The sequence below is a fragment of the Triticum urartu genome, chromosome 4A, assembly GCF_056163025.1.
Source record: "Triticum urartu cultivar PI428250 chromosome 4A, HENAU_Tu73, whole genome shotgun sequence".
NCBI lineage: Eukaryota > Viridiplantae > Streptophyta > Magnoliopsida > Poales > Poaceae > Triticum > Triticum urartu.
In genome coordinates this window covers 264,768,456-264,780,351 of record NC_141876.1, presented here as the reverse complement: position 1 = coordinate 264,780,351, position 11,896 = coordinate 264,768,456, and positions in this window count along the sequence as shown.

Here is an 11,896-nt window from a genome sequence, read left to right as displayed (position 1 = left end):
CATTAGTTAACCCAAAAGGCATGACTAACCACTCATATAATCCAAACTTAGTTTTAAATGCTGTTTTCCATTCATCACCCAATTTCATACGAATTTGATGGTATCCACTACGCAAATCAACTTTGGAGAATATTGTAGAGCCACTCAATTCATCAAGCATATCATCTAGCCTAGGAATAGGATGACGATAACGAATAGTAATATTATTAATGCCTCTACAATCAACGCACATACGCGACGTACCATCCTTTTTCGGCACTAAAATGATAGGAACAGCACAAGGACTAAGGGATTCGCGTATATAACCTTTGTCGAGCAGTTCTTGTACTTGACGCATAATCTCCTTCGTCTCCTTTGGATTGGTACGGTATGGTGCACGGTTGGGTAGCGAAGCACCGGGAATTAAGTCAATTTGATGCTCAATCCCTCGAATAGGTAGTAATCCCGGTGGCACGTCTTGTGGAAAGACGTCAGCGAACTCCTGCAAAATGTTAGTGACAGCAGGGGGCAAAGAGGAAGGCACGTCCTCGAATGAAAATAATGCCTCTTTGCACACAAAAGCATAGCAAACAGATTTGCTGAAATCTAGCTCATCAATATCAGATTTGGTGGCAAGTAAACATGCACTTTTCAATTTAATTTCAGAAACAACAGTAGATGGTTTATTATTAGGCTTCATTTGGTGCTCAAATTCTTTTGCCACAATCTGATTTTCACTCTTATTTGTCTCCTGTTTTGCTTTATTAGCTCTATTAATATCATCTTTCAAAATGGAATCAGGAGTCATAGGAAGCAAAGTAATATTTTTATCGTTATGAACAAGAGTATATTGATTGTTTCTACCATGGTGTACATAATTTTTATCAAATTGCCATGGTCTACCAAGTAATAAGGAACATGCTTGCATAGGTACCACATCACAATCAACATAATCAGCATATGTAGAGATACTAAAATGCACACGAACAGTACGTGTTACCTTAACCTTGCCGCTGTTGTTGAACTATTGGATGTAGTAAGGATGTGGATGTGGTCTTGTGGTGAGAGATAGCTTCTCCACCATCTCCATGCTAGCCAAGTTATTGCAGCTCCCTCCATCTATGATCACGCGAACAGAACGTTCCTTCACAACTCCCTTTGTATGGAACAAATTATGCCTCTGATTTTGCTCAGCTTGTGTAACCTGCACACTCAAAACACGTTGAGCAACTAAACATTCATACCTGTCAGCATCTTCAGGAGCCATGTATTGCGTCTCATGATCAGAATCGTCTCCACTGTGTTCGTCACGTGTAATAAGAGCCAAAGTCTCCTCATCATAGTCACTAGCGGACTCATACCCACCATCCTCAGTAACAATCATCACACGCTTAGATGGGCATTCTCTCGCATAATGACCTCCACCCTTGCAACGTCGACAAATAATATCATGTGTTTGCCCTGTTGATGCCATGGATGAAGAAGAACTCTTTGCAGGCCCAGAAGGTGTGCTCTTGGCAGATAGTGGTGATTGTGCCTACTTTATTGTATCACGGTTGGGGGTGGTAGCCGACGGAGGCGCCGGTGTAGCAGAACGTGTGGAAGTAGATGATGCACGTGGTGTCCATGATGAAGGTCGACCTGCAGAAAAGTTAGTCCGCGCCAATGCCTGTCGATCCTGCACTTCACGTTCAGCTTTACAAGCAAGATGGAATAAACGAGTGATATTAGTATACTCCTTATACTCTAGAATCGTCTGAATCTCTCTATTTAGTCCACCCATAAAACGTGCAAGCATAGCTTCATTCTTCTCAACAATACCACATCTAATCATGCCAGTTTGTAATTCCTGATAATATTCTTCTACAGAATTTTTTCCCTGTCTTAAGCGCTGCAATTTTTGAAGTAATTCACGTTGATAATATGGTGGAACCCAACGAGTACGCATAGCAGTTTCCAAAGCAGCCAAGTAGCCGGAATAGGATATAATCTACAATGCTCAGACCACCAAACACATGCAAAACTAGTGAAAGCACAAACAGCAGCAGGAACACGTCTCTCCTCGGGATATTGTAAACATGTAAATCGTTGTTCAGTTTCTAACTCCCAAGTAAGATATATATCAGGAACATATCTACCCTCAAATGGTGGAATATTCAATTTTAGTTTAGGGAGATGGTCATGATCTCGTACCTGAGGGTGAGCCCTACCATTGCCATTATTTGCATGTGGACGACCTGGTGGTTGCTGTGCTGTTGGTGGCACGTAGTTCTGATTTTGATCAACCTCATCCTCATAATCTCCCACATAAGCATCCTCCTCCACATCAGCAGTAGGAGCCACAGAAGTATCAACAGCAGCACCAGCAGTTTGTCCCGACTGAAGAGGGACACGGCTCGCTCGGCGGAGGGCTGTTTCCCGACGTGGAGGTAGTCGGTGTTGTTGCTGTTGTTGCAGAGGTGCGGCAGGAGCAGCCGGTGGTGGTGGTGGAAAACGCGAAAGCAATTCAGCAAACTTGTTATCGAGCTTTGTTTTAAATGTCTTCTCCATGCCATCTATCTTCTCCATGGCCTCTTCAAATCTGTTTATCACATCTTGCACCTGTCCATTCATCATTTGCTGAAACGTATCATGAAGCTCCTTGTTCGTCAAGTTCTCCCAGTCAGTCTCGTCGGCTTGTGATCCTGGCATGGTTAGCAGCAATAGAAACACACAAGAATATGATCCTACAGACTACTAACAAGTGGTGGTGGTGGCGGGTGTCACAAATCTGTCAAGCAAATCTCAAATTCTTACCAGTTCTTACCCAGCAGCAGGCGGTGATCGGCAACCGTTGTAGTCAAAAACTCTCAAAAGCTTGAATAGAGCGATTGCCAGGGAGAGTCAAACGCACGACGTAGATGTATGTGGAGCTGGGAAGGCTTATAGTATGGTAGCAAAAAGGGTCAGCAATAATCAATTCAGAGATGCAAAGTTGAATAAACGCTCAACGACGGTACTGTGCTGGTCCTAGGCTAGACCGTGCTAGAGACGCGAGCCTAGAACACTAACAAAATCACGGCGCTGCACGTAAATAAGGGAAAAGCACACTCTGGAACTTTTTTTTTCGCTCTTTTTTTTTGCTCTCCTTTTTTTTGCGCTCCTCTTTTTTTTGCGAAAAATCACTATAATGGCGAGTGTCTCAAAACTCTTCCCTCGTCAAACTGATAGGATGGGCACAAAAATTTTTTTTCACTTTTTTTTCGGAAATCAGGGCAGCGACGACGAAAAAGTGCGACAAAAAATCACTATGATGGCACGTGGCTCAAAAGACTCAGAAAAGCCTAAAAATAGGATAGGGAAAAAAAATTTTGCCCGTGAAAATTTTGGCCCAAAAACTGCCCGGGGGTCTCCAGACTTTTTTTTTCGAGACCTACGCAGGCAAGGAAACACGACTCGGAATTTAGATTGATCTCAAGAACAAACCTAATATGAGAAGAACTCGGATTGGTGGTGGATATATGGTTGTGGTATATGGCAGTGGTGGTGGTATATGGTAGTGGTGGTGGTATATGGATACAGATTGGTGGTGGTATATGGATACGGATTGGTGGTGGTATATGGATATGGATTCAGAGCGATGGCGGATAAGCAAAAGTGGTAGATGGACGATGATGATGGTGCGGCGGCAGCGTGACAACTTATGACCAGAACTCGAAACTCTAAAAGACTAGACTCTAAGACTAGCAACTTGACACGACGATGCAACCGCAAATTCAACAAAGCAAAAACCCTAAAAAGATTATGCAAAGGCTCAGATTGGTTCGGATATGATGAACTAACCCTAATTTTTTTGTGTGGCTTTTTTTCGTGGACTGTATGTATGAAGAACAGACTCGATCTAATCTACTAAAAACTGTAAAAATCTCGCCGAGCAACCTGGAAATCTGATACCACTTGATAGAGGCTAAGGTGTCCCGATGTTTCGATGAGATGGTGGCTATCGTTTTCTGTGGGAGTCGACCTTGACGATCCGACTACGAACGTGCGAGACGTCGCGCCTTAGCAATCGCTAAACCAACTTCCGAGGGTTATTGACCACGCCGGAGCACGATCAACCTGACCACGAGGGTCTGTTTCCTGCGAGCAAACGAAGAACAAGCAAGAAACTGAGATTGCAATCGGGATATTGCGAATATAAGATGAAAGCTTTATTGATCAAGGTGGGGTTCTGTGACGTCTTGGTCTGGTCGTTGGACACAAACGAAGTACGCGAAGTTGCAGCTATGGCGAACTTTTAATCTAAACAAAACCCAAAGTCTAAACGACGCCCTAAGGGCTGTATATATGGAGGAAGAGGGGGGAATTTCGTGGCCCTTGAGGGTGGGGTCCGAAACCAACCCTAACTCTTGTTTCCCCACACATACGGACTCTAAAAATAGCCTATACTTAAGTATTTCGAAATTACATGGGCCTGGCCCATTAATAAGGTGACGCAGCACCTAGAATAGCCTATGGACGAATATTATGAAGTGGCATCTTGTATATTTCGTCCAAGGCTTCATGCACTCCTTATGGCGGCTTCAAAGTCCTGAAATCATCACTTGTAACTCCGTTCTTGATCCCCTTGCGCATGCCATCAACTCCATGCGTGTTCTTGCTCCAATGTTCATCCTTCTCCAAGCTAGGCCCTTCATTTGTAAGCAAAACAAATGTATCCAATTTAGGCAGCATCATAATCTCATGAACATTAGAATCATTACCAAGAAACGAAAGTACCTGGTAATTTAATTGGCGTGCGCGAGCTCTAGTAATTGGTCCAGTATATGTAACAGTAGGGGCTGTGGGTGTAACAATGGTATTGATGTCCTCATCATCCTCTCCTTCTTGAAATGAAGTCGTCCTCGACGGAAGCGCATCTTCCTCACCCAAATAAGGCTTCAAATCTGCAATGTTAAAAGTGGGACTAACCCCAAAATCTACAGGTAGCTCAAGTTTATATGCATTATCATTTATTTTCTCTAACACCTTAAAAGGACCATCAGCGCGTGGCATTAGCTTTGATTTGCGCAGATTAGGAAATCTATCTTTACGCAAATGTAACCAAACAAGATCTCCAGGCGCAAACACAACATGTTTTCTACCCTTATCTCCAGCAATTTTATATTTAGCATTCATACGCTCAATGTTTTCCTTAGTTAACTCATGCATTTTTAAAATTAATTCAGAACGTTCTTTAGCATCAAAATTAACCTTCTCTGAAGATGGAAGAGGCAACAAATCAATAGGTGCACGAGGTAGGAAACCATACACAATATCAAAAGGGCACATCTTAGTAGTAGAATGCAATGAGCGATTATAAGCAAATTCAATATGAGGCAAGCATTCTTCCCACATTTTCTTGTTATTCTTCAAAACAGCCCTAAGCATAGTAGACAATGTTCTATTGACTACTTCAGTTTGTCCATCAGTTTGGGGGTGACAAGTAGTAGTAAAAAGCAGCTTAGTCCCCAACTTAGCCCATAAACATCTCCAAAAGTGGCTAAGAAATTTAGTATCACGATCTGAAACAATAGTATTTGGCACACCATGTAAGCGAATAATTTCACGAAAGAACAAAAATCAGCAACATTAACAGCATCATCGCTTTTATGACATGGTATAAAGTGTGCCATTTTCGAGAACCTATCCACGACAACAAATATGCTATCCCTCCCCTTCTTTGTTCGAGGTAAACCTAAAACAAAGTCCATAGATATATCCTCCCAAAGAACACTAGGTACTGGCAAAGGCATATATAAACCATGAGGATTGAGTCGTGACTTAGCTCTTTGACATGTAGTGCAGCGAGCAACAAAACGCTCAACATCCCGTCTCATCTTTGGCCAAAAGAAATGTGTAGCAAATATATCCTCCGTCTTCTTGACGCCAAAGTGTCCCATTAATCCTCCTCCATGCGCCTCCTGCAACAACAAAAGACGAACGGAGCTAGCTGGAATGCATAGCTTGTTAGCACGAAACACAAATCCATCGTTAAGAACGAACTTGTTCCAAGTTCTCCCTTCCTTACAATTCTGCAATACATCTTTAAATTCAGCATCATGAACATATTGATCTTTGATGGTCTCCAAACCAAATATTTTAAAGTCAAGTTGTGAAAGCATAGTATAACGACGAGACAAGGCATCAGCAATAACATTTTCTTTACCCTTCTTGTGTTTAATGACATAAGGGAAAGTCTCAATGAATTCAACCCATTTAGCATGTCTACGGTTCAGTTTTGCTTGACTTTTAATGTGTTTCAAAGATTCATGATCAGAATGTATAACAAATTCCTTGGGCCATAAATAATGTTGCCATGTTTCTAAGGTTCGAACAAGAGCATATAATTCTTTATCATAAGTAGAATAATTCAGACTAGGCCCACTCAATTTTTCAGAAAAGTATGCAACAGGTTTTCCATCTTGTAATAACACACCTCCTAATCCAATTCCACTAGCATCACATTCAAGCTCAAAAGTCTTATTGAAATTAGGAAGTTGGAGTAAAGGAGCATGTGTCAACTTATCTTTCAAAACCGTGAAGGCTTCTTCCTGTGCGGTACCCCAAACAAAAGGCACATCCTTCTTTGTAAGCTCGTTAAAAGGTGCAGCAATGGTGCTGAAATCTCTCACAAAACGCCTATAGAAACCAGCGAGGCCAAGGAAACTCCTCACTTGTGTGACCGTTTTGGGCTGCGGCCAACTCTCAATAGCTTCAATCTTGGCTTTATCAACTTCAATTTCCTGTGGAGTAACAACATAGCCAAGAAAAGATACTCGGTCGGTGCAAAAGGTGCACTTTCCAAGGTTTCCAAACAAACGTGCATCACGTAGAGCAATAAAAACAGCACGTAAATGTTCCAAATGTTCCTCCAAAGATTTGCTATAAATCAATATGTCATCAAAGTAAACTACCACAAATCGTCCAATGAAAGCACGTAAAACTTCGTTCATTAACCTCATGAAAGTACTAGGTGCATTAGTTAACCCAAAAGGCATGACTAACCACTCATATAATCCAAACTTAGTTTTAAATGCTGTTTTCCATTCATCACCCAATTTCATACGAATTTGATGGTATCCACTACGCAAATCAACTTTGGAGAATATTGTAGAGCCACTCAATTCATCAAGCATATCATCTAGCCTAGGAATAGGATGACGATAACGAATAGTAATATTATTAATGCCTCTACAATCAACGCACATACGCGACGTACCATCCTTTTTCGGCACTAAAATGATAGGAACAGCACAAGGACTAAGGGATTCGCGTATATAACCTTTGTCGAGCAGTTCTTGTACTTGACGCATAATCTCCTTCGTCTCCTTTGGATTGGTACGGTATGGTGCACGGTTGGGTAGCGAAGCACCGGGAATTAAGTCAATTTGATGCTCAATCCCTCGAATAGGTAGTAATCCCGGTGGCACGTCTTGTGGAAAGACGTCAGCGAACTCCTGCAAAATGTTAGTGACAGCAGGGGGCAAAGAGGAAGGCACGTCCTCGAATGAAAATAATGCCTCTTTGCACACAAAAGCATAGCAAACAGATTTGCTGAAATCTAGCTCATCAATATCAGATTTGGTGGCAAGTAAACATGCACTTTTCAATTTAATTTCAGAAACAACAGTAGATGGTTTATTATTAGGCTTCATTTGGTGCTCAAATTCTTTTGCCACAATCTGATTTTCACTCTTATTTGTCTCCTGTTTTGCTTTATTAGCTCTATTAATATCATCTTTCAAAATGGAATCAGGAGTCATAGGAAGCAAAGTAATATTTTTATCGTTATGAACAAGAGTATATTGATTGTTTCTACCATGGTGTACATAATTTTTATCAAATTGCCATGGTCTACCAAGTAATAAGGAACATGCTTGCATAGGTACCACATCACAATCAACATAATCAGCATATGTAGAGATACTAAAATGCACACGAACAGTACGTGTTACCTTAACCTTGCCGCTGTTGTTGAACTATTGGATGTAGTAAGGATGTGGATGTGGTCTTGTGGTGAGAGATAGCTTCTCCACCATCTCCATGCTAGCCAAGTTATTGCAGCTCCCTCCATCTATGATCACGCGAACAGAACGTTCCTTCACAACTCCCTTTGTATGGAACAAATTATGCCTCTGATTTTGCTCAGCTTGTGTAACCTGCACACTCAAAACACGTTGAGCAACTAAACATTCATACCTGTCAGCATCTTCAGGAGCCATGTATTGCGTCTCATGATCAGAATCGTCTCCACTGTGTTCGTCACGTGTAATAAGAGCCAAAGTCTCCTCATCATAGTCACTAGCGGACTCATACCCACCATCCTCAGTAACAATCATCACACGCTTAGATGGGCATTCTCTCGCATAATGACCTCCACCCTTGCAACGTCGACAAATAATATCATGTGTTTGCCCTGTTGATGCCATGGATGAAGAAGAACTCTTTGCAGGCCCAGAAGGTGTGCTCTTGGCAGATAGTGGTGATTGTGCCTACTTTATTGTATCACGGTTGGGGGTGGTAGCCGACGGAGGCGCCGGTGTAGCAGAACGTGTGGAAGTAGATGATGCACGTGGTGTCCATGATGAAGGTCGACCTGCAGAAAAGTTAGTCCGCGCCAATGCCTGTCGATCCTGCACTTCACGTTCAGCTTTACAAGCAAGATGGAATAAACGAGTGATATTAGTATACTCCTTATACTCTAGAATCGTCTGAATCTCTCTATTTAGTCCACCCATAAAACGTGCAAGCATAGCTTCATTCTTCTCAACAATACCACATCTAATCATGCCAGTTTGTAATTCCTGATAATATTCTTCTACAGAATTTTTTCCCTGTCTTAAGCGCTGCAATTTTTGAAGTAATTCACGTTGATAATATGGTGGAACCCAACGAGTACGCATAGCAGTTTCCAAAGCAGCCAAGTAGCCGGAATAGGATATAATCTACAATGCTCAGACCACCAAACACATGCAAAACTAGTGAAAGCACAAACAGCAGCAGGAACACGTCTCTCCTCGGGATATTGTAAACATGTAAATCGTTGTTCAGTTTCTAACTCCCAAGTAAGATATATATCAGGAACATATCTACCCTCAAATGGTGGAATATTCAATTTTAGTTTAGGGAGATGGTCATGATCTCGTACCTGAGGGTGAGCCCTACCATTGCCATTATTTGCATGTGGACGACCTGGTGGTTGCTGTGCTGTTGGTGGCACGTAGTTCTGATTTTGATCAACCTCATCCTCATAATCTCCCACATAAGCATCCTCCTCCACATCAGCAGTAGGAGCCACAGAAGTATCAACAGCAGCACCAGCAGTTTGTCCCGACTGAAGAGGGACACGGCTCGCTCGGCGGAGGGCTGTTTCCCGACGTGGAGGTAGTCGGTGTTGTTGCTGTTGTTGCAGAGGTGCGGCAGGAGCAGCCGGTGGTGGTGGTGGAAAACGCGAAAGCAATTCAGCAAACTTGTTATCGAGCTTTGTTTTAAATGTCTTCTCCATGCCATCTATCTTCTCCATGGCCTCTTCAAATCTGTTTATCACATCTTGCACCTGTCCATTCATCATTTGCTGAAACGTATCATGAAGCTCCTTGTTCGTCAAGTTCTCCCAGTCAGTCTCGTCGGCTTGTGATCCTGGCATGGTTAGCAGCAATAGAAACACACAAGAATATGATCCTACAGACTACTAACAAGTGGTGGTGGTGGCGGGTGTCACAAATCTGTCAAGCAAATCTCAAATTCTTACCAGTTCTTACCCAGCAGCAGGCGGTGATCGGCAACCGTTGTAGTCAAAAACTCTCAAAAGCTTGAATAGAGCGATTGCCAGGGAGAGTCAAACGCACGACGTAGATGTATGTGGAGCTGGGAAGGCTTATAGTATGGTAGCAAAAAGGGTCAGCAATAATCAATTCAGAGATGCAAAGTTGAATAAACGCTCAACGACGGTACTGTGCTGGTCCTAGGCTAGACCGTGCTAGAGACGCGAGCCTAGAACACTAACAAAATCACGGCGCTGCACGTAAATAAGGGAAAAGCACACTCTGGAACTTTTTTTTTCGCTCTTTTTTTTTGCTCTCCTTTTTTTTGCGCTCCTCTTTTTTTTGCGAAAAATCACTATAATGGCGAGTGTCTCAAAACTCTTCCCTCGTCAAACTGATAGGATGGGCACAAAATTTTTTTTTCACTTTTTTTTCGGAAATCAGGGCAGCGACGACGAAAAAGTGCGACAAAAAATCACTATGATGGCACGTGGCTCAAAAGACTCAGAAAAGCCTAAAAATAGGATAGGGAAAAAAAATTTTGCCCGTGAAAATTTTGGCCCAAAAACTGCCCGGGGGTCTCCAGACTTTTTTTTTCGAGACCTACGCAGGCAAGGAAACACGACTCGGAATTTAGATTGATCTCAAGAACAAACCTAATATGAGAAGAACTCGGATTGGTGGTGGATATATGGTTGTGGTATATGGCAGTGGTGGTGGTATATGGTAGTGGTGGTGGTATATGGATACAGATTGGTGGTGGTATATGGATACGGATTGGTGGTGGTATATGGATATGGATTCAGAGCGATGGCGGATAAGCAAAAGTGGTAGATGGACGATGATGATGGTGCGGCGGCAGCGTGACAACTTATGACCAGAACTCGAAACTCTAAAAGACTAGACTCTAAGACTAGCAACTTGACACGACGATGCAACCGCAAATTCAACAAAGCAAAAACCCTAAAAAGATTATGCAAAGGCTCAGATTGGTTCGGATATGATGAACTAACCCTAATTTTTTTGTGTGGCTTTTTTTCGTGGACTGTATGTATGAAGAACAGACTCGATCTAATCTACTAAAAACTGTAAAAATCTCGCCGAGCAACCTGGAAATCTGATACCACTTGATAGAGGCTAAGGTGTCCCGATGTTTCGATGAGATGGTGGCTATCGTTTTCTGTGGGAGTCGACCTTGACGATCCGACTACGAACGTGCGAGACGTCGCGCCTTAGCAATCGCTAAACCAACTTCCGAGGGTTATTGACCACGCCGGAGCACGATCAACCTGACCACGAGGGTCTGTTTCCTGCGAGCAAACGAAGAACAAGCAAGAAACTGAGATTGCAATCGGGATATTGCGAATATAAGATGAAAGCTTTATTGATCAAGGTGGGGTTCTGTGACGTCTTGGTCTGGTCGTTGGACACAAACGAAGTACGCGAAGTTGCAGCTATGGCGAACTTTTAATCTAAACAAAACCCAAAGTCTAAACGACGCCCTAAGGGCTGTATATATGGAGGAAGAGGGGGGAATTTCGTGGCCCTTGAGGGTGGGGTCCGAAACCAACCCTAACTCTTGTTTCCCCACACATACGGACTCTAAAAATAGCCTATACTTAAGTATTTCGAAATTACATGGGCCTGGCCCATTAATAAGGTGACGCAGCACCTAGAATAGCCTATGGACGAATATTATGAAGTGGCATCTTGTATATTTCGTCCAAGGCTTCATGCACTCCTTATGGCGGCTTCAAAGTCCTGAAATCATCACTTGTAACTCCGTTCTTGATCCCCTTGCGCATGCCATCAACTCCATGCGTGTTCTTGCTCCAATGTTCATCCTTCTCCAAGCTAGGCCCTTCATTTGTAAGCAAAACAAATGTATCCAATTTAGGCAGCATCATAATCTCATGAACATTAGAATCATTACCAAGAAACGAAAGTACCTGGTAATTTAATTGGCGTGCGCGAGCTCTAGTAATTGGTCCAGTATATGTAACAGTAGGGGCTGTGGGTGTAACAATGGTATTGATGTCCTCATCACCTCCCCTGGTTACTTGCCTGTACAATTAACTATGTTGGATTTCGTACATTTTTAACCGTCTGTAGAAAAAGATGGACCTGTTGCT